This window comes from Engystomops pustulosus, chromosome 8 (genome assembly GCF_040894005.1).
Source record: "Engystomops pustulosus chromosome 8, aEngPut4.maternal, whole genome shotgun sequence".
In the NCBI taxonomy this organism is placed as follows: Eukaryota; Metazoa; Chordata; class Amphibia; order Anura; family Leptodactylidae; genus Engystomops; species Engystomops pustulosus.
In genome coordinates, this window is record NC_092418.1 from 30201094 (window position 1) to 30226116 (window position 25023).

General features: G+C 44.2%; 1 long non-coding RNA gene across 1 annotated transcript; it reads right to left on the reverse strand.

Moving 5' to 3' along the window:
• Nucleotides 1-5051: 5051 nt before the first annotated feature.
• LOC140075036 (uncharacterized) lies at nt 5052-25009 on the reverse strand. The gene is made up of 3 exons (XR_011849330.1): nt 24916-25009; nt 21495-21567; nt 5052-5325 (listed from the first exon to the last, which is right to left on the reverse strand). It is a non-coding gene; the product is annotated as an uncharacterized lncRNA (long non-coding RNA).
• Between the last annotated feature and the right edge of the window lie 14 nt (nt 25010-25023).

A 25023-nucleotide genomic window follows, 5' to 3' on the forward strand; every position in this document is an offset into this window, starting at 1 on the left:
AATCATGAATGTGTTGCTTCCCCGCTCAGGTCCAACAGAGTTCTCTATCTTTTTTGTGGTGCACTTTAAACATAGGGCGTGTGACACAATTTGAAAGTTAAATACAGCGCTCCGTCCGAACCAGCCCGTAATTTGTGTTGCATGGACAAGACAAGACAGAAAAAATGTGCACCTAAAGGGGCGAGTTATCACTTAGTTGGAGTTTGCACCACATTTATTACTGACGTGCACCATAATTTTGCAGCATGAACAAAGTGCACCAAAAACACTTCCAGAGCAGTGCAGGGGGCACCAGATTCATGAAGACCGGCGCCAGTTTTGATGAATCTGGCGCCCCCTGCACACTCCACAGGCAAACTGCACATAGTACAGACCGCCCAAGTTCTAAATCTGGGCCTGTGTGTGTGCAGGTAGCCTAAGGACCGGGGGTAATTGATGAAAACGGAGTCACATGGCTAACACCCTTGGGATTAGCCCCAAGTCAGTATAGTAGCACAGTAGGTTCCCCACCCTCTGCCCACTGTATGACAGATGGGAATTTGGGCCTAACATATAACATTTCCTCATGGTACGTAGTGCACAATGCCAATCTGCAGGAGGTAAAGCTTTGCCGCCATCGATGTAAAGACTGATTTAGAGTAACACTACGCAGACAATTTTCTTCCATGTAATGTCATTTTACTCCGTTAACTGACACCTTGTTGTATTCTTAGAAATATCAAACTAAAAGTAGACAGTTGTGAGAATTACCCTGGTGAGACATTAAAATTAGAAGTCATTTGCAAGACGTGAATCACAAGTGCGATGTTCAGTGTTTCGTGATGACAAATCTAAGTGTTTTTTTACCAATTAGGCTGTTACTCTCCGCACGCCCCCAAGTCTTCATCTAAAAGCATCTACTCCAGGTGTACATTGTAGATGTCATCCAATGTTATACATGAGCGTCACCTGCCTAACACGGAGAAGCTCTAAAATAAGCTGGATAGTCCGCCAACTCTGCAGGAGAAAATATCTGATGCTAGGCACCCAGCCATCAAATAGGGCTGAATGGAGAGTGACTGGGCAGGCGTGACCCCTCTCCATTCTGTCCGCCTTTAGGATCGGACCCCGTTTCCAATATCAGTGCAACCCCACTAGTGGGTCCTGCCGATCATCTAGGGCAGCACGGTGGCTGAGCGGTTAGTATTACAGACTTGCAGCGCTGGGGTCCTGTGTTCAAGTCCCACCCAGGTCAACATCTGCAAAGAGTTTGTATGTTCTCTCTGTGTTTGTGTGTGTTTCCTCTGCCTCCTCCAGTTTCCTCCCACACTCCATAACATACTGGTAGGTGATTAGATTGTGAGCCCCATGGGGACAGGGACTGATTTCGCTAATCAGGACATTTTATTGAATTTTCATACTTTTTGGTTGAAGGGTCATAATTTCCTTTTTTTTTTGTGCAATACCGTAAAAATGTTTGCTGCATTTTCTTTTTCGTAACATATAGGGATAGTTGAAAATAAAAGGGAACTTTTTTTAATTTTTAGCTTTTTTTGGGAGAACTGGAGAAAAATATACATATTTTTTGTAATGTATCGTTTTTCAAATTAACTCAAAATTACCATTATAAAATACATCTCCTAGTGTGTGACCTCGGTGTTTGTTGGCACCTGGTATCCATGGTGCGGTATACCAGTGTTACATAAAGGAGCCAGCTGCACCCGTCCTCCCTAGTTCTATCCATAGTAACCTAATGTCTTGGGTGCTGCTTCACACCAGCGGTTGTGTAAATGCACGGTGACAAGGCATCTTCAGTTTCTTGGGAATATATGTCTTCGAGCCGCTGTACAATGAAGCGAATGAATGAGTAGATTTATTAATTCATTATAGGGAAAGGGAAGTGGATGATAAATCACATCAATACGGATATCAGAAAGGTGGTATGGAAGGAGACAAGGAAAAGAAGTTTAAAACTTTTGCCTATTTACAGTTTATAGGTGAGAGGCCTGACCACTGTGATCCCCGCCAATCCTGAAGGTGCGGGCCTGACCACTGTGACCCCCGCTAATCCTGAAAATCGAGCGGTGGTAGTGCAGGTGCAATAGGGGTAGGAGGTTCTTGAGACCTTCGTAACTACAGTAGTAGCTATGGGGCCCGCAGTGTAAGGGGGCCCAATTGTTCAACCTGACACACAAAAGAGTGGATGATGTGCAACATTATATACATATTATGCTGCACATTGTGCAACATAATGGGGGTCATTTACTAAGGGCCCGATTCGCGTTTTCCCGACGTGTTACCCAAATATTTCCGATTTGCGCCGATTGTACCTGAATTGGCCCGGGATTTTGGCGCACGCGATCGGATTGTGGCTCATCGGCGCCGGCATGCGCGCGACGGGGGGCGTGGCCAAACGAAACCCCGACGTATTCGGAAAAACCGCCTCATTTAAGAATGGAAAATGTGTCGCTCGGGACGCGCTTACCTTCACTCAGCCCGAGCCGGTGAACTCCTGCGCGTTCAGATGCTTTTCAGCGCAGCAGCCACCTGGTGGATGGCGGAGGAACTACCTTATTAAATCCCGGCCGGACCCGAATCCAGCACATAGAACGCGCCGCTGGACCGGGTAAGTAAATCTACCCCACTATGTGTATGACATTTATGTGATGTATATATGCTGTATATGTGCATATGATGTATTGTGTGTATATACTGTATGTATGTATATATGCTTTCTTGAGCGCGGGTATATATGTAACCTGCGCTCTTGTATGTAACCCGGGGACTACCTGTAATGTTAAAACAGAAGGATAACTGAGACATAACGGAACGGAAGCACAACTGAAGCTGAACATCAGCGCCAATGTGACAGAGACCTGAGGGAAAACGAGTAGTTACTTAATCAGACATGATTATAACACATCCACTTATTATTCTATACTTATCCACTAGTAATGATAGGTTTCTTCTAAAGGAAATCTACCGTTAAAATCAAGGATAATAAATAGAGATGAGCGAGAAACGGCTCGTTGCTCGGACGAGTATTTCCCCTGCTCGAGATCGAGCATTTAATTAAAAAAACACAGTGAAGAACAGTGAAGAATAGAATAAAAACAGTGAACACAGTGAACACAGGATCATTTAAGTGAAAAACACAGTGAAAAACACAGTGAAGAATAGATTGCAGATGTTCGGCACATCAGCTTACTTGTCGGGAGATACGCGCGAAACGGTGCGAACAAAATAGTATGTGAAGAACAATATATACGTGTGAAGAACACATTGAAGAACACGGGGAGCAGCACAGAGACACCAGGGAGCAGCACAGAGACACCGGGGAGCAGCACAGAGACACCGGGGAGCAGCACAGAGACACCGGGGAGCAGCACAGAGACATCGGGGGAGCAGCACGGAGACATCGGGGGAACAGCAGCACGGAGACATCGGGGGAACAGCAGCACGGAGACACCGGGGCGGCACGGAGACATCGGGGCTGGGGCAGCACGGAGACATCGGGGCAGCACGGAGACATCGGGGCAGGGGCAGCACGGAGACATCGGGGCAGCATGGAGACATTGGGGAGCGGCAGCACAGAGACACCGGGAGTAGCAGCAGCATGGAGACACCGGGGAGCATCAGCACGGAGACACTGCGGAGCAGCAACACGGCGACACCGGGGAGCAGCAGCAGGGAGACACCGGGGAGCAGCAGCACGGAGACATCAGGGGAACAGCAGCACGGAGACATCGGGGGAACAGCAGCACGGAGACACCGGGGTGGCACGGAGACATCGGGGCTGGGGCAGCACGGAGACATCGGGGCAGGGGCAGCACGGAGACATCGGGGCAGCATGGAGACATTGGGGAACGGCAGCACGGAGACACCGGGGAGCGGCAGCACGGAGACACCGGGAGTAGCAGCAGCATGGAGACACCGGGGAGCATCAGCACGGAGACACTGCGGAGCAGCAGCACGGAGACACCGGGGAGCAGCAGCACGGATCCCGGGACAGCGTATCTCGACAAGTAAGCAGATGTGCCGAACATCTGCAATCTATTCTTCACTGTGTTCTTCACTGCGTTTTTGACTTAAATGATCCTGTGTTCAATGTTTTTATTCTATTCTTCACTGTTATTCACATCTGCTAACTTGTCGGGAGATAATATACGCGCAGAACAGTGAAGAATAGATTGCAGATGTTTGCATACATCAGCTAACTTATCAGAAGACATTCTTTTTCAATTAAATAGCACATTTTATTCCCGAACCATGGTCCCTTTGAAAAATACTCGAGTCTCCCATTGACTTCAATGGGGCTCGTTATTCGAGGCGAGCACTCGAGCATCAGGAAAAGTTTGTCTCGAATAACGAGTACCCGAGCATTTTAGTGCTCGCTCATCTCTAATAATAAACCATGTACTCATAGATCTGGGCACTGTGACTCTGATATTCTTATATTTATTATCCATGGTCTGCTTCCCTCTAAAATCAACTTTTATAATTATGCTAATGAGCGCGAGGGGCTGCCCTAGCCCCTCTGTGACCTGGTTTTAAAAACTGTTACACTGTCTCACCCCTTCTACACCAGCACTGAGATTACAGCAGGAAGTGCTCACTGCACAAGTGCTGAGGGAGCAGGGGGAAGGGTGAGACAGTGTCACAGCCTGTAAAGCCAGAGCACAGAGGGACTAGGGTAGCACTTCTGGCTCATTAGCATATTCATAAAAGTTGATTTTAGAAGGGAGGAGGCCACGGATAACAAATATAAGCAAATTCCCACAGTCACGGTGCCTGGATCTATGAGTAATGTCCCTGGTTTATCATGATGGATTTTGATGGTAGATTTCATTTAAGCTCACCGTGGGAAGGCATCAGTTTTATCAGAGGAATAATATATTCATGAGACTCTAGGGTTAATGACACTTTTGGAATATTTTCTTGCAGCAGATTGGAATTGGTTTCCAAGAATCAAATACAGTTTTGTCAATTTGGGAAAGATCATAATAATTCTATGCAAAAAAGTTTATGTGATATTCCCATTTTACAAGATTTTAACAGAAACTGAGCTGAGAATGAATAGATATTGAATAGAATGAAAACGGATCTGCCCCAAACATAGGGGCTGCAAAGTCATACACAGTCCCCCTCTTGAAGCTTTTATGCCCTGATGACAGCACACACATTTTTTTCTCTGTAATAAGTGGTACCAGCAGACGATGATATAAATTGTTCCTTGATAAGTGACTTTCTTCCAGGACTGTGACAGGAAGCTTTATATTAGTGACATCATCCACTATTATTCTCACTTGTGTGTAGCCTGATTTATCATTGTTCACATATCGCCATCTAGTGGGAAATATCAGAACTGACGTCACAATAATCATGTATGAATGGATAAGCTTTATTTTAAAGAAAATCTACCATTTGTTTTTATGCATTATGAACTAAACATACCATGCTGTAGCTACACTGATGCAGAAACATATCTTGTTTAATCCCTGAACTGAGTCGTTTTGCTGAAAAAACAATTATAAAACGAGGATAATTGCTCTCAGTCCTAAAGGCTCTCAGTCCCTGTCCATCCATTACAATCCATAAACAGTACTCATACCATACATATATTCAATATTCCTTTTATATATAGCTTGATTCAAAGACATAATGGCATAAATACATTACCAAACTTTGGCTAGGTATGCCATAGTCCTTGTATGAGTCTACACTAAACATCCATGGCTTCCACTGAGACGCAAAACGCCCGGTGTGTCCTGTGACATTTTGGAGGAGGTTCCTCCGGCCAGGTAAGACTTTAAATACTTTTACAACTATACTCTATACATTATTTTATCTCTATTCCTTACCCTAATCAACACAATATTACAACAAGCTACAAAAATACAAAAAATTTAAAACATTACAAAAATAAATTAAAATTACACTGCTCAAGATATGTTTCTGCATCAGTGTAGCTGCAGCATTCTCAAGGTATGTTTGCTTCATAATGTATGAAATCAAATGGTAGATTTCCTTTAAAGTGTAGCTAAACTTTTAACAACATTTTATAAATGAATATTACAGATGATAGTAGTAAACTTAATAATATACTTAAGAAATTGTTTCATGTGTCCTTCTTTTTTCTTGCTACAGAATCTCTGGGTGGATTCCAGCCTTTGCAATGGGATTATCACTTATTTCTAGGCAGCACCTGCATTGGTAGTTGAAACCATAAGCATGTGTGGACACCCTGAGTACAGTTGTAGGGCAACAAGAAGCAGTAATCATCATTTTTTTTGTCTTTTACATATTTCTATACATAATATCAAGAAAATATTACAGGTTTAAAAAAGCTAAATAGTAAAACTGATTGTATGTGGTGCCATCTAGTGGTCAAACCTATGTACTTTACACTGTACCAACCTCATTTTAGTGAAATTGCTACTGATAAAAAAATCACAAAAATTCAGGTACTTATTTAGGTGTCTAAAATCTTGTTGCAGACAGTGACATAACTAGAGCCACAATAAACTTTGGACAGGGTTCCCCAGCATCCGAACCCACATGATACCGTACTATTTTATTACCCCTGCCCAAGTTGGGTATCACCTTCTGCGACCATTGTGGCAATTGTCTGGCTGGATGCAGCACTACAAAATTTTAGGCATATATATTAATATTATGGCAGAGGAATGTAATTTACAAAGCATATAGAAATATACACCCCGACAATGGTTCAATAATCGACTATTGATAATAAAGATCCCTAATCACAACAAAATGGACAAAGGTCCCAGTATGACACAAGGATGTGAGAATCGGAATAAGGTCTTGATATTGATCCTGTTAAAGTGTATGATAATAGTTACAGTACATGAAAGCTGATCCTTCAGATACTGAGTTTCCTTGTTGGATGTCTTAAGATCAGATAAAGGTGGTGTCCAGGACAGTAAGACTGAAAGGACACCTGTCATCAGGTCTGTGTCACTTGTCCTGTCACTACAACCTGTTGGAGCAGCTCACATGGATCCCATCACAGCCCCTCCCCTCTCCTCCCGCTACTCATGTCTGTGTGTAATGTATAGTAAAGCATTGTTGTGCATGTTCTGTTCTGCTATACAGATGTGTGAGACATCAGCAACACAAGTAGCTAAAATGCTGTGTTATACATATAGCTACATCCTGGAGCAGTTGTATCACATACACAAACAGGCTGCAGGGGGCGCCAGCATCAGGAAGCACATAGAGGAGCCAGCACCAGGTGTATCACATCATTATACAGGCTGTCAGTCATGTGTATAGGAGTATCTCATACACACAGGCTGCAGGGGGCGCCACCACCAGGAAGCACATGGAGGAGCCATTACACCATTATACCTCACACCATTATACAGGCTGTCAGTCATGTGTATAGGAGTATCTCATACACACAGGCTGCAGGGGGCGTGGCCACCAGCACCAAGAAGCACATAGAGGAGCCAGCACCAGGAGTGTCACATCATTATACAGGCTGTCAGTCAAGCAGTGGGGGTGTGGCTGTGCCTCTCACTCATGAATAAGCTGGACAGCTGAATATGATAATGACTCATTGTGCCCATCTCAGGTCATTTGCATACAGTTTTAGGACCTGGTTGTTTGAGTTTACAGGCATGTAGAGGGACAATGCTTTCTAATGGCAGTTTATGAAAATATGTTTAGTTTTGGGGGTTAATCTGACGGGTTCACTTGAAGTCTTTCTTCCCTAGTCTCTGTGTTTGTTCTCTGGCCTGGCAGGCGGCTCCGTATCTGGGTGTTCCCCGCTCCCTACCTATAAATAGCGCTGGATGCATTGGTGAGAAGCCTACAGGAACACAGCACTGTATGGAGTACAGCAGACTGCTGCTATGTACAGTGGTGGCTATATCTCTGACATATGGAGGAACTGCACAGATCGCAATTCCTGTGAAGTTTAGTTTTCTGAGGCTGCATTCACGTGTTCTGGACAATGTGAATGCAACCTGAAATGGCCAGGCCGGATAACTGCAGCTTAGCCCCCAATGAAATAATTAGACACTACACAAAGAAAGAAAACTTCCAGCTCTAGGTTGATTCTGGCACCAAAGAAGCAGGAATCATCTGATCCGTGGTAGTCCTAAGTGCGGCTGATAGATCATCAATAGATCACTAATATTACTAAACTGGAAAAGCCCTTTAAGATATAGCAGAATGACTATATAAAGATATCTCTACAGGATAGGGATTAACTTGCTCGGCACAGGTCCCACAGCTAGAACCCCCACTTATTACATGAATGTAGGTCTCATTCCCCATATTGCTGTACGGCACTCAGCTTTCTCAGGCAGGACCATAGATAATAAATGTTAGGATAATAGCATGATCCTCCTGATGCTCTATCCATTTAAGGGAACAAGATCACTGTTCTTCTATAAGGTGGGTATCCCACCATCAGTTGGACTACAAGATCAGCACCTTATGGGTGATGCCACACATGAACCCGTTTTTGGTCCGTTTTTAAGCAGTTCGTTAAAAAAACACATTCGTTTTTGACAGATTTGACCAATTATCTTAATTAAAACTGGTCAAAAACGGAAATGTGTTTATGGACGGAATGCTTAAAAAGAGCCATGTGTGGCATCACCCTATGGGGGATAACTTTGCCACTTGGTCAACCCCTTTAAGCGGGGCTTTAGCTAGAAGATAGGGTAATCTGTCCTGGGTATTTAAATGCACAGCAAGAAAAGCCATCTGAAACCAAGCAAAGCTCCAGCTGTACCTTAAAGGGGATGTATCCGTAGATTTGACAATGCAGACAGCATTAGGTATTGCCCCTGGAGATCTGTGTCATCCTAACTTATCTTTGTTGTAAGTAACAGCAGAACTGTGCAAAAAATAAATTATACTCCAGGATTGTAGCTCTTCCAAGTCCACTAAGAACTTGTTCTCACACTGCTGTGCTCTTCGCTCTGTGCACTTAGCTACTCCACAGATGCCTGATACAGTTTAGGCTCAATGTCCACATTGATTAAAGTGTCTGCGCCGGTTTTCTGTCTGACTTAGCACTGAAAAGAAGCTACAAACGGCTTACACATGTATTTATCCAGTGTCTGCGCCAGTTTTGTATCGTTTCCACAGCGCCACAAACTTCTGCACCTAATAGGGCTCTCTGTGCACCACATTTATTACTAATTCTATCTGCGCCACAATTCTGCAGCATGAACAAAGTGCACCAAAAAAATGGTGCCAAATTCCTGAGCAGCGCAGGGGGGGCGCCAGATTCATGAAGACCGTGCGCCAGTCCTGATGAATCTGGCGCCCCCTGCACACTCCACAGGCAACTGCACATAGTACAGACTGCACTAGTTTGGGGAGAGAATCTCCCTACATGCTGAGCGTGCATGTGTATGGTGTAGTTGGAAGGAACAGCTTTCACCATTATCTCTAGTATAAGGCTTTAGGTCTTTTCATAACAGTGAGAATTCCAGGTGATATCTGGGGTTAGGTCACTACATATCAGAATTTACAGTACCGGAGATAAGCCCTTTAGGACTATCAGCCCCATTATCTGTGTAGTATATCGGTGAATGACAGCCTGTCCAATGACACCTCTAATATAAGGTATGCGGTGACGTCAGTATTTCTGTACATAACTACAGGATGTCTCAGACTCTGCCCCCACCCTTCTACGGGCGTCACACTCCTTAAAGAACAAGCAACCCTTGTCCTGTGGAGCGGTCAGCGACTAACTTCCTGCTGCTTTCTACGGACCTGTAAAGTAATTGATCCTTGGAGGAATTTCTAACTTATGCCCCTAACTTTATAACCGATTAATTTCCACCTAGATCGTAGTGGGATAGAGACAAACCCATACTCAAGGAAACTTTCAGGGCGCATTCACACGACGTGTTGCGTCACTTTTTTAATGCGTTTTTGACGCATTCAAAAGGCTTCAGCCTTGATCACATGTTGAAGCAACATTGAGTTTTAGCAAATGCAATGGAAACGCAATGTTACTTCATGTGATCAAGATTGAAGCCTTTGGAATGCGCCAAAAACACAACAAAAAGCGCGTTCACACTATGATACGCCGTGTGGAGGAGCTTCTCCCATTTCAGATTTGTTCAGACCAAAACGCCTGGACCAAGTAACACGTATTTGGCATTGTTTCCTGGTAAAACCTGTGCTGCTCGTTCGAGATTAAAGGCGTTTGCACGTATTTCAAAACGGGAGTAACTTCTTCCCTGCTGCGCCTGAGTTACATTTACTATCACAAATCAAGGCGGCATGTGAACGCAGCCTTAGGCCAGCGGCACACGTGGTGTTTTGAACCTGTTTTTAGGCCGTTTTTAAGCAGTCCGGTAAAAAAAGCATGCGTTTTTTGGAAACGAATCAGTTTTTGACCGGTTTTACCAACTATCTTAATTTAAACGGGTCAAAAACGGATGCATTTTCAAAAACTGCATGCGTTTTTTAACGGACTGTTTAGAAACTGGCCCAAAAACGGGTGCAAAACGCCATGCGTGCCGCTGGCCTTAGGGTGGTGTCACATGTGGCGTTTCAACCAGTTTTTAGTCCATGTTCAGTCATGGAAACGCCTCCATTTGTGTCCGTTTTTTAATTAAGATAATTGGAAAAACGGATTAAAAAAAACAGATGTGTTTTTTAACCGACTGAAAACACATGAAAGCGGACTAAAAAAGGGTTTAAAATGCCACGTGTGACACCACCCTTAGCGGGAAGACATTGGGGGAGATGTATCCAAAGGAGTGTAGAAATAAAAGTGAAACAGTTGCTGTAACACCACAAGATATAGAAAAAAAACTATGAGGCCGGTGACACATTTGGCATTTTTTCCATCGTGTTTTTGATTCAAATATATCTCTGATATATACACTCACCGGCCAATTTCTTAGGTACACCTGTCCAACTGCTCGTTAACACTTAATTTCTAATCAGCCAATCACATGGCGGCAACTCAGTGCATTTAGGCATGTAGACATGGTCAAGACAGTCTCCTGCAGTTCAAACCGAGCATCAGTATGGGGAAGAAAGGTGATTTGATGCCTTTGAACGTGGCATGGTTGTTGGTGCCAGAAGGGCTGCTCTGAGTATTTCAGAAACTGCTGATCTACTGGGATTGTCACGCACAACCATCTCTAGGGTTTACAGAGAATGGTCCGAAAAAGAAAAAACATCCAGTGAGCGGCAGTTCTGTGGGTGGAAATGCCTTGTTGATGCCAGAGGTCAGAGGAGAATGGGCAGACTGGTTCGAGCTGATAGAAAGGCAACAGTGACTCAAATCGCCACCCGTTACAACCAAGGTAGGCAGAAGAGCATCTCTGAACGCACAGTACGTCGAACTTTGAGGCAGATGGGCTACAGCAGCAGAAGACCACTCCTTTCAGCTAAGAACAGGAAACAATTAGCACAAGCTCATCGAAATTGGACAGTAGAAAATTGGAAAAACGTTGCCTGGTCTGATGAGTCTCGATTTCTGCTGCGACATTCGGATGGTAGGGTCAGAATTTGGCGTCAACAACATGAAAGCATGGATCCATCCTGCCTTGTATCAACGGTTCAGGCTGGTGGTGGTGGTGTCATGGTGTGGGGAATATTTTCTTGGCACTCTTTGGGCCCCTTGGTACCAATTGAGCATTGTTGCAACGCCACAGCCTACCTGAGTATTGATGCTGACCATGTCCATCCCTTTATGACCACAATGTACCCAACATCTGATGGCTACTTTCAGCAGGATAATGCGCCATGTCATAAAGCTGGAATCATCTCAGACTGGTTTCTTGAACGTGACAATGAGGTCACTGTACTCAAATGGCCTCCACAGTCACCAGATCTCAATCCAATAGAGCATCTTTGGGATGTGGTGGAACGGGAGATTCACATCATGGATGTGCAGCCGACAAATCTGCGGCAACTGTGTGATGCCATCATGTCAATATGGACCAAAATCTCTGAGGAATGCTTCCAGCACCTTGTTGAATCTATGCCACGAAGAATTGAGGCAGTTCTGAAGGCAAAAGGGGGTCCAACCCGTTACTACGGTAGCATGGTGTACCTAATAAAGTGGCCGGTGATTGTATATACCACTATGATGCACAGAGTCCCCTCCTCTGCACTGTGGCCGATCCAGGACACTGCACGGACCAACCACGGCAATGCGAATCAGCTCTAACTGGGATAACCACAGATGGGATACCTACACACATCTGATACACAAATTATGAGACTTCCCAATATAGCACAGGAACACTCCCTTTAATGCAAGTCAGCGGAAAGTCTGCCCTTTAAGTGGCTTGGCATAAGCTCCAGCAGTCATTATGATTGTTGACAAATACACGGCCCTGTTTCCTCATCTCATCCCCAGAAAGTACGGAGCACCAGCCTCATGGTGTTCATGGTGAGATATGGGGAAATACTTCTCACCTCCCAAAATGTCATATACGAAAACAATCACTGAGACCCATCTACAACACTCCTTACATATTTCTGACTCTACACCAGCGAATAACATACATGAAAAATCCTCCCCCCTTTGTTATGTCCTGGGCATGTCTAACGAGAATTGTAGAAGGAAATCCACAATGAGAAGGTGATCAGAATGTAAGCGTGCTCGTATTGTTACATTCCAGGATATAGTATATGTGAGCGCACATACCATCACAAGAAAGAACGAACATCTTAAGAATCAGGACATTAAAAAATGAACCTGTAAAGGGGTTGTCCCAAGTTTAGAGGTTATACCCTATACAGATGTCATATCATGGTTGGGCCAAGATATGATAATTCATCTGCATCCAATGAAACATATAAATTAAAGAAAGAAAGAGGGATGCATATGTGCAGAATCAACAAGATAATTTTTATTATTAGACGTACACATAAACACAGTTAAAAACCATTAAAAAGTCCTCAATCGGACATACAAGGTAGACCAACAGACAATGGTATGGGACTTATACGTAAGAGTAACAGTAACAGATATGTGCACTTAGTATGTGTTATAATGGATTGCTAAATATACCAGGAGGCCAACAAAGAATGTTAAAATAAGAGCAGTCGCAGGTATAAAAGGCAGTCCTCCCCTGTTTTATACTCACTCCTGATGAAGCCTACTTGATATAGGTCTTCTGACATAGGTTGGGATCGATAACTTACCTTTTATTTACTTATTATGTGCACATACTGTGTTTAACATATTTTTGGCTAGCATGATTTTTGCCTTGCACACCTGATATATGGAGACCACTGTATTAGACACTGTATTACACACATATGGATTACCTGTTACCTTTATTGGTGTCTTATTTTAACATTCTTTGTTGGCCTCCTTGTATATTTAGCAATCCATTATAACACATACTAAGTGCACATATCTGTTACTGTTACTCTTACGTATAAGTCCCATACCATTGTCTGTTGGTCTACCTTGTATGTCCGATTGAGGACTTTTTAATGGTTTTTAACTTTGTTTATGTGTACGTCTAATAATAAAAATTATCTTGTTGATTCTGCACATATGCATCCCTCTTTCTTTCTTTAATTTACCCTATATAGATGATAACATGGTGAGCAGTGGGGGTCCAGCTGCTGGGATCCGTAACCTTCACAAAAACAGGGCCCCGGCGATCTAGATAACATGGCACCCACATTAATCCGGCACTCACATAGTCAGTGAATGGAGCGGCAGGGTGCATGCTTGACCTGCTGCTCCACCCCTTAGTGAGAACGAGATCCCCATTCTCTGCATCATGGGGGTTCCAGCAGTGTGACCCTCACTGATTACTGTTTTTTTCAGACTATGAGGGTGATGTCAGACGTGGCGCTTTGTCTGCGGGGCGGGCCGCGGCCCAATCACATCGGGAACAAGCCGCCGGTGTTTTGCGTTAATTTAATGCAAAACACCGGCGGCTTGTTCCATAGAAACGCCGATGTGATCGGGCCGCGGCCCGCCCCGGTGAGCGCGGCTTTGTCTGCGTTTGAAAACACAGACAAAGCCGCGTGCGGCACCGGCCTAAGGCAGCTGTTGTCTGTAAGTGCGGTTCATATATAAGGCGCACTGGGCTATAAGGCGCCCCTTTGATTTCTGAGAGAATCAAAGGATTTTTTGTGCGCCTTGTAGTCCGAAAAATACAGTACCATGATATCTCCTAAACTTGGGACCCTTTTAAGGTCTAAGGTGATTTAAACTTAAGATGACAAACACAACAGTCAAAAATTAAGCCAAAATGGAAAAGCCGTGTGTAAAAAAAAACTTAAAAAACATCTACCACCAGGATGAAGGATTATAAACCAAGCACACGTGCATACTGGTGTGTGCCCCCTCTGGCAGGATCAAACAGGTTCAAAGCAGCCAAATGCATGGTAAATATTCAAAAGCGGACTGAAAACGCATGCTTTAAACCGTTGCAAGAACGCAACGTTTGGCAGCACCCTAACTCCTCGCCGCCCCAGCACCATGCTTGATGGTTTCAGACGTTTGGGCTGATATGCTGTGAACTTGGTGAACTTCGAACTTCTTTGCAGATTGATGAGCAGCAACATTTGTACATAAAATGTCACAGGACCTAGAACCTGTATTGTCAAGGAATCTAGAGGAAAATGTGGGGTCATCTATGAAGCTTGGCCAAAAGTGCGTCATGTAACAGGACAACAATGACGAGCAATTCAATGGTTAAAAAAAAAAGAATCAGATTATTGCGGTGACCAAGCCAAAGTCCAAACACCAATTGAAATGCTGTGGTGAAATAAGCCCCAAGACCCACGAGCCTCAATGACCTGAAGCAATGTTGTATGTTCTCTCCGTGATTGCGTGGGTTTCCTCCAGGTCCTTCGATTTCCTCCCACATGCCAAAACATACTGGTAAGTTGATTAGATTGTGAGATATTTACGCTTTGTATCCTGACATGTAAAATCATTCAGTCAAAGATGATGGACTTTCTGGCTTAGATAGAGATGGAAAGATGTTGCATAGTTGTGGTTATGTATGTGATTCTACCATCACGTGGTTACATAAGTAACACACAGAGACCTCTATTCCAGCCATCTTCCGGTATTATGGCTTCACCTTTGATCTCAGTTTAAAGTCTTCTCAAGTCTTTCATCCATTAAACAGATTCCTCGAAATTCACCTTTGCGCACAAGCAGCGAGGTTAAAGGGGGTTGTCTGGAGGTTGAAATACATGGCTGCCATCTTTTAAAAAACGCTCCTGTCCTGACCATGGTGGTTTATGGTATTGTAACTAAGCTCCATTCATCTCTATACATCTGAGCAGCAATAACAGCACGGTCAGGTGTGATGCTTTTTTTGAAGAAATAAGGCGCATGCACAGCCCAATCGCGTATGCATTTCTATGGATTCTGGTTCTGGTTACCGATTGCATGCGTTTCCATAGAAAAGCATATGCGATCAGGTCAAGACTTGCCACCGGACCCTAGCGCTAGCGGTACGTGTGACCGCACCCTAAAGCTCAGAAGGTATTGACAGTGTAACAACACCTCTATGGTAGTCTGATATATAAAACACAGTTGTATTTGATGAAGGTGGATCTCAGTGTTAATAGAACTGCTGCACAAATGAAAATATTATGCAAATTTCTGTTATACTTTCTGTTTCAATTCTTTACTGATTTCAAAATATCTGCGTACAAGTGAGTAGAAACATCTGGCTACAGACCTAGTGCTCCTGACATAGATAAGTGTCAAAGGTTCTCCTGCAACCCATGTCTCAGGCGCACCCGTGTCACTAGGACTCCTGCTCACTAGGACTGCTGCGACTGTCTGACTCACCTTGCCGTGTTCCAGCGATGGGTCTGGCGGCCCAACGCACATGTCCCCGCCTCCCCTGGGGCACAATGGCTTCCAGAGATTTAAAGTGCCAGCGTGCTGTTAATTGGTGCTGGCCGGCAACCCATTCTGTTAAATTTCCATCTCCTTTTTGGGTCCCCTGCCAGATCTTTGTGCTTCTATGTCTCAGAGAAAGCTTTGTTCATTGCCTTGTGTGTTTATCCTGATTTCCCGTAGTGACCTCGATTCCGTTCCTGACTTCGCTCCCGTTCTACCTGTCCTGACCTCTGCCTGCCCCCGACTCTGATCCCATGCTGCCTGTCCCCAACTCTGATCCCGTGCTGCCTGTCTTGACCTCCTGCCCGACTTTGTTTCTGCCTCACGATTCTGCACCTCGCCTTGGCCGCCACATTACTATGAGGGCATCTTGTTCTATCAAAATTGGAGATCAATCCATGATCACTTGATTTTTTTCAATAATAATATAATCTCCATTGATCAACATTTCATGGATTTTTGTAAGGGATGCAACATGTCACTAGAACAGGATTTCACTAAATTGCCTCAGCATAGTATATCAACATAAAACCTGTATTTTGCAAAAAAAAAGTGATGATCATCAATTAGAGAACAGCAATGACTGTAGCCAAGAGAAAGATTATAATTAATTTTCTGAAGGTTCAACCAGTCACCAATCAGTAGGGAGTGCTCAGGTCTTTGATGTGAATGACATCAGCACCGGCCATAGGACATCACTAGTCTTACACGGTTCTGCTGGGATTTTGGTCCACTCTTCTTCCAGTCTCTTGCACAGTTGAGGGTTTCTTGGAAATAACTTTGTCACCAAGGATTTTCCATTCTATTGGGTTTAGATCAGGATTCTGGGCTGACTATTTAATTATTTCAATGTTTTCTGTTTCAAAGCACTGCTTTATCTGTTTTGCTGTGTGACAGAAAATTGCTGGCTATTTGAGTGAGGAATGGAGGAAGGGACCACGTGTTTTTGAGAAAGTTCTGATACACGCTTACATTCACTCTGCCATGTGGCTGTATGAGAGGTCCAACTCCTGCTGCAGAAAACATTCCCCAAACCATGACACTTCCTCCACCACCTTTCACTAACTTCTTTACACACTTTGTGTTCAGTCTTTCCCAAGCTTGTTGACGAACATAATATTTTCCGTAACCAAATAAATTAGACTTGCTTCAATAATTTGCTTTCACTCAACAAAATGAACTGAACCACTCCTCCTCTGCCTCCACAGCAACGGTGAGTCTAGTCTTTTGATTATTTCTGCTAATGAGAGCTTTGGTCACTGCAGAGTAGGCGTTCAGTCCAAATGCTCTTAAATGTTAGATACTGTATGAAGAGACAGATCCTTGCCCTGTTCAGTGCTGAGAACCAGCGAGCGATTCCATCTGCAGTGTTGAATCAATAACCCATAGAGATTCTCCGCATTATCCTGTCCGCTCTTGCTTTGGTCTCTCGAGGGTGACCATTCTTCTTGAGGGACTTCTCTTGCTATGGCTGATAGGGTCCCCCCTTTGGTCTTCATCTGGACATCCTGCTGCTAAGGGGCTTCAGTCACTTTGGAGCAGCACAATATGTTTGCAAAGTTAGTAAAAACTGGAAGGTTAAAGGGGTTGTCTGAGAGTTCTGAAAAAAACTAAAGGTGGCCGGGAGGGCGCTGCTTAAAAAATAAAGTCCTACTCACCTTCCGGTGCCTTCCAGTATTCAGCTTCCGGCCGGCCGTGGCTGGGCACGCCTACCCGTCCCTATTCACAGCATTGTGAATGCAGGCCGGAAGGTTGTCGAGTCCAACGCTGCTCCGGCAGCCATGTTTGTTTACATGGCGCCCGGACCGGAGCGACAGCAGCGCTGGATACCTGAGGGCCCTGGAAGGTGAGTAGGACTTTATTTTTTTAAGCAGCGCCCTCCCGGCCACCCTTATTTTTTTTCAGAACTCGGACAACCCCTTTAAAGGAAACCTACCACTTGTAGTGGCAGGTTTCTGATGGAAATACCGGGCACCAGCTCAGGGTGAGCTGGTGCCGGAGCTTATTTTCGTTAGTGTTTTAAACCGCGGTATTGCGGTTTAAAACACTTTTTAAACTTTATAGCCGGCGCAGGCAGGTACGCGCTCGGCGCTTACCGTGCGCGCGGCTACATAGGAAGTGAATGAGAGCCGCGCGCATGGTAAGCGCCGAGCGCGTACCTGCCTGCGCCGGCTATAAAGTTTAAAAAGTGTTTTAAACCGCGATACCGCGGTTTAAAACACTAACGAAAATAAGCTCCGGCACCAGCTCACCCTGAGCTGGTGCCCGGTATTTCCATCAGAAACCTGCCAGTACAAGTGGTAGGTTTCCTTTAAGGTGCTGTCACACATAAGTGTTTAGATTCCGTTTTGTAATGGAATCAAAACGCACTGGGGTGGCCCACGGCGATCGCATATGCGCTTGTATGCCATCGGCAATAAGTGCCCGGTGTCTTGTATTGTGTAAATGCAAGAGACCGGGTGCTGTGATTACAGGAATCAAAACTCTTACATGGGACAGCACCCTCAGGTTGATGCCACACATGATTTATGGTCCGTTTTTCCCAATTATCTTAATAGATATACAGGTTGTAAGCAGACAAGGGCATGATAAACGGTCAAAAACTGATGTGTTTTTTAAAATGCATGCTTAAAAACGGACTAAAAACGGCATGTGTAGCATCACCCTTAGGGTGATGTCACACATGGCGTTTTTAAACATCCGTTTTCAGTCCGTTTTTCGCAGTTTACCATGCGCTTGGCTGCTTACAACCTGTATATCTATTAAGATAATTGGGAAAAACGGACTAAAAACAGACCTTAGGTTGGTGGCACACGTGGCATTTTGAACCCTTTTTTAGGCCGTTTTTAAGCACTCCGTTAAAAAAATGCTAATTAAGGAAATTAGCACCAGGTGCCAGATTAACACCAATAACCAGCATGTATCTGAACGTGTTCTCCAATTTGGATCAGTGTCTTTTACAATATACAATATCATTGACATTTTTATTCTGTCCCTCAGAATATATACAATCAATGAAATAAGCTTAAAATTCTGCAACGTTAGGATGTATTCACATAGGACTACACAGTGACCTTGACATAAAGGAAATGTTTTGTTGTTCTCTAATTTTGATCTCCATCAGCCTGTGGTGTGTTTTTCCACTTTAATTTTGCGTGTGTCTCCAAATCCAGGCCTCCATTGGTTAATAAAATTGATTCCCATTGACGGTTTTTTTTGTGATTTTGTTGTCAGCGTATTCAACTTTGTACAGTTTGTACAGGTATTCAATGCCAATATTTCATACATTCAGATCTAGGATGTGCCATATATATGGGACAGATAGATATTGGGGACTAATAATAATAATAATAATAATAATTCTTTATTTATATAGCGCACACAGATTACGCAGCGCTGCACAAGCATGTCAAATTGGTCCCTGTCCCCATGGGGCTCACAATCTAAACAACAGTATGTTTTGAAGTGTGGGAGGAAACCGGAGGACCCGGAGGAAACCCATGCAAACACCGAGAGAACATACAAACTCTTTGCAGATGTTGACCTGGGTGGGATTCGAACCCAGGACTCCAGCACTGCAAGGCAGAAGTGCTACTCACTCAGTCACCACTAGACGCTTCCTTGCCAGTCATCACATCCCAGATTATTATAAACATCGGATGATAAAGCGATCCGTGTAATCTAATCGGAATTACAAATTGCTGTAGGGAAATGTTTATCTGTAATTATCATACATTATTTTCTTAATATTGTCTATATAATTGTCATACATTATTTTCTTAATATGTCATCCACGTGTATGAGACAAGACTCAATTATAGCAGCTTCTTTACGGCAGGGGATCACAGCCAGAATATAATAAGTGAAGTTTTCAGTGACAGGTGGGTTGTGCTAAGGTGACACAGAGACATGGGCAGGTGACACGTCACTTATCTCACGGTTCTGACGTATAATGCTCTATAATTGGTCGCTGGTAACAGCACAATTCTACGCCAGGTAAGACCTAGTATAGAAATGCACGCCAGCACCAGCACCACCGGCCATCGGATACTCCAATCAATGGTTGGAGATGTGAGACGCCAAATTGGTTGGGGCTCTAACCCATCTCAGCTCTAGGAGACACCCAGGATCTGCAGCGCTACGCGGACTACAATGATTGGTAAAGGAGGGATAAATTTTGTATGTGGCTTCTCTTCAAATTTTGGTGTAGACATATGGCAACTGTAACTATGTTATTCAAGGTTCTACTTATACTTGAAGCCTGGGTTGACAAGTAAATGGGAAATATTAAAGGGATATTCTCATCTGGGCATTCACATTTCATTTAATAAATCAGCCTGTTATTTAAAAAAAATTACCTGTGTAAAGCTACTTTCCCATAAATGAGTCCATGTTGTCCCTTAAAAACAATATAGTTGTCCTTGGATACAACCACCGCTGCACTCTGGCAGTGGGGGCCTTGTATGTGCTATTGATCATCTGATAATCCGCTGGGATGAAAAGTTCCTTACGGATGTGAAAGGAAAAAATAGGACCTTTGTTCCGGGGTGCAACCCGAAAAAGAGTTTTATTAGAGAAAATAAAAACAATAAATTATAGTAAAAGACAACGCGTTTTGCGTCCTAACCACTGGACGCTTTGTCAGGTCTATATCTAGTCCATAGTCCAGTGGTTAGGATGCGAAACGCATTGGGACTCATTTACTAAGGGTCCGAATTGCGCACTTTCGTCAGGTCGTCGGACAACCCGATGAATTCAGAAAAAACACGGAATTTAAAAAAAGTTTTGTGTCACAAGATCAGCACTTACATGCAGCGGGAAGAAGAAGGTGAACTCCAGCGGACCCCGGGGCAGCAGCGACACCTACTGGATATCGGGCGCACGGACCTTAGTGAATCCCGTCAGACCCGAATCAACATCGGACAATGCGCAGCAGGATCGCGACTGGACCCATTGTCTTTTACTATATTTTATTGTTTTTATTTTCTCTAATAAAACTCTTTTTTGGGTTGCGCCGGAACAAAGGTCCTATTTTTTCCTTTCACATCCGTAAGGAATGGAGGCTCTCTTCATCGCCGCGGATTATCAGATGATAATATATCAGGAATCTCTCTGCCGGCAAGGACCAGGCAGCACCCATAGTGCTGGTAGCACAACCACCACAGGTGAGCGCATGACCATAGGAGATAAGACATCCAGCCCGCTATCGTAACTTATTTGCACCAGGAAGCGCTTGTCCTTTTTCTTTCTCCATTTGAGCTTTGTGCTATTGAGGTCCCTGACCACCTGGATTCAGCGCTCATCATCACAGGACGGGTATGCAACATTCATTAACCCTCAGTCATTTCTTATGCAAAAACTATGTGTTTCTTTGTGCAATTCCTCCAACAGTGGTGGTCGTATCCAAGGACTACAATCTGGATTTTTTATAGCATCTAACTGAAGAAATGAATCTATATGGCAGATGAATTACACTAAATGTAAATGCCCAGAATAGAATCCAATGTCTTTCATGGTGAAAGGGATCCTTCATTGAAAGAAAGCTAGTAATTTTAAACGTCTGTCATAGAAAAAAAGAACTATATGTTCACCTTTGATCATCATTTTATAGTTCACCCTTTTGTTATGATCTAAACAAAAAGTTGAGTAACTGGGGAAAACTTACTGTGCACTTCCTTGAAGTATAACCTGCATTGTAGACCATTCTCCATTCCAGCTATGGTCACGATTCTGCAGCTCTGTGTGGATGAGAAGGGTCCAATACTCTGGTGTCAGTTCTTTACAACCTGACCCACAAATCCAATGCATATATGTATGATACCCTCTGTGATCTGGGCATTAACGCTAAAGACTAGACATAAAAAGACTAAAATCCTGCAATAAAATCTACTGTGTTGGCAGATGCCCGTCATTAGTAAGACATCTGTATCTGCTACTTGGATGGCATGACCAGCGGTGTCCTTAGAGCAGACCTGCAGATGCCCTAAGTGGGCACTGCCTGGTTCTTCTGAGGTCACGTCCCTCCGGAGCTCCACCTGTGATCACATCTTAATAGCTGTCTTGTTTCTAGAAGGAAATATATACCAGCAGGAAGTGTGAATCATGTTCCCGCTGCAGGACTAGCCTGGAACAAGGGCCGGCTATGTGGAGGAAAGGTAAGGCAAACAAATTAAAGTACAGAGGTGGAAAAAACCATAAGGCCCGGGGTACATGGCGGCCATGGCTGGGCTATTTTAAGCACCATTCACACACAATCTGAATAGTGCAATTCGAAATTTGTAGGGTCAGTAATGCAAGACGTCATAAGCAGAGTTATACTATGGGCATACTATGGGTATACTATGGGTATACGGCTCCATAGGCAGGTGACCTCGATATAGCCAGGTGGCTGCGGATAGCAGAAAGATCTCACTGCTGTCCCTCGAAAGTTAGAAAGGATGATATATTACATTTTATGGTCCAAAATAGAGGAAATCTGAAATATAGAAATAAATTAAACGCTTCTACGGTAGATGCAGTGCAGATACAGTGCAGTTCGTCTAATTTTGCACATAAAAATCGGTCTTTTAAAGGGAAGTTCCGCTCATAGGGGGGTAGCTTCAATAGAGTATAATGGGGGGGGGGGGGAATCAGACACCGACGCCCTCTGTATTATAACTGCCATCAAGGTGGGTGTGTGCTGCATATTACAGCAAAGACCCACAAATAACAACCAACATTGGTGCTGGCACCAATTGTGGGTGTTAACTATTTAAAGCGAAAGTGATTTTAAAGGAAAGCTACCACTTGTAGTGGCAGGTTTCTGATGGAAATACCGGGCACCAGCTCAGGGTGAGCTGGTGCCGGAGCTTATTTTAGTCAGCGTTTTAAACCGCGGTATCGCGGTTTAAAACACTTTTTAAACTTTATAGCCGGTGCAGGCAGGTACGCGCTCGGCGCTTACCGTGCGCGCGGCTACATAGGAAGTGAATGAGAGCCGCGCGCATGGTAAGCGCCGAGCGCGTACCTGCCTGCGCCGGCTATACAGTTTAAAAAGTGTTTTAAACCGCGATACCGCGGTTTAAAACACTAACTAAAATAAGCTCCGGCACCAGCTCACCCTGAGCTGGTGCCCGGTATTTCCATCTGAAACCTGCCACTTCAAGTGGTAGCTTTCCTTTAAGATGGTGACAGATTCCATTAACCTATGCTAAGCAGATTTTAAAAATGCCTTTTGTCAGCATTCTGAATCATTTCACTACTTTTTAAAATTTATTTCACATTACCTGGCCCCCTAGCATTACCATGTAATGTTAAATAAAGTTTTACAAATTAGTGGCAGTATTCCGGATGCTAACAAAGACATTTTTTAAATGAGCCTAGCATAGGCTAATGGATCCTGTAGTTGGAGGCTAATGGATCCTGTCATCAGCTAAAAGTCACTTTCCTGGTGACAGGTTCGCTTCAAATGGCAAAGCTGTGCATTACCATCTTGGATTACCCCCACTTAACTTCTATGTTAGACTCCATCTGCCCTTTTAAAGGGGAGGTGTTACTTTAGACTATCTTGGGCTCTATAACAGATACCACAGTTCTAGTATAATTTTAAAGATAAGATTATAGATGAACGGGTTGTTGTGTTTTTGTGGTACCAGAACCTTAGATACAGGTAGTTAAAGACAAAGGAGGATATTACACACCAAGTGGGAGAATAGGGGCGTGAAGGGGGCATTCCCAGTGCTGTATTACTGCCTTATGCACCGGAGCCTACTGATAGATCCGGCGCATGCAGGTAGCCAGGGGGAACAGCATGCTGCACCAAGCTTCAGTGTATGACACATCCCCCCATAGTTGGAAATGTGAGTTGCAGTTGAAGATCCAATAACATACATTTATCGGGGCTTCTACCCAGAAAACGGCAGTAACTGCAATTATTTTTCACTGCACTTATTTTCCCCCCTCCGCAACTACCTCCGCATACATCAGAAGGTCTAAGTCTCTTGATGTATTCAGTGGTGATGGAGAGGATGGGTGGCTATCATACGCTGTCACAAGAGCATTGGCGTATAAAAGGAGGACCACCCGTTCTTGTGATCCATGGGGGTTCCCATCACTAAGGCCCCTTCTACATTTGCGAGTGTGATACGATGAACTCGCAACACATGCTGCTTGGATCACACGGCCCGAACGCTGCACACCGGGAGTGAACTCAGCAGGTCAGTTCAGTCCCAGTTTGTAGCTTTCGGGCCGTGCCATCCGCGTAGCATGCGTTGCGAGTGTGATGCGAGTTCATCGCATCACACTCGCGCATGTAGAGGGGGCCTAAGACCCTCACTGATCAGCAAGTTATCCGCTATCCTCTAAATAGGGGTTAACTAGTAAGTGGCTGGAGAACCCCTTTAATGACCTCTATCTCTAGTTCTGTACTTCACAGGACCCAGCTTTTTTTCTCTCTTTAAAATGACACCAGAACCATGGTTCTATGGAGCCCAATATAGGGGTATCTGAAGTGAAACTCCCCTTGTAGCCTTTTAGGCCTTTGTTGACACAGCAAAAGACGGGTTTGCAAATGTGTTTTATGATCTTACTCAGATGAAAGCAATAGTCCTCTGCACCTTTGAAAAAACACATAAAAGTTGGGATTTTGATGAAAAAGTGAAGGGGAACTGCTTTGTAGCAAAACACATATGTAAAAAACGCATCCCGAAACGCGACGCAATGCAATTACAAGTTTGTGTGCTTTTTAAAACGCAACACAAAGGCAAATACGCAACATAGAAACAGGAGGAACGCAAATACATGCATTCAAATAAAACAGGGACGGGTGTGTCTTTCCAAATGCGTCAAAAACGCACAAAAAAAAAGGTGACGCAACGCATCGTGTGAACGCGGCCTCAGTATGACGGGAGAGATTTCACATAAAAGAGGGAATTCTAGAAGGGACATGTCCTACCCTTCCTGAGGGGGCTGATTAACGGGGTAAAAGCTGGGGAGTCCCTGATGCAAACATTATAATACAGGTGACCACTTCAGTTACATTACACAAGTCATTGAGCTTCATACACGCATCTATACACTTATATCATGAGCAAAATAAAGTTGTGCACCTCCTATGGCATGAATGTCGCCCGATACGGATTGTATGTCGGTCGGTCGGTCGGGCGATGCAGCGGTTGCTCACCTCTCTCCCTCCCCGCTCCCCGGGCCTGCTCCTC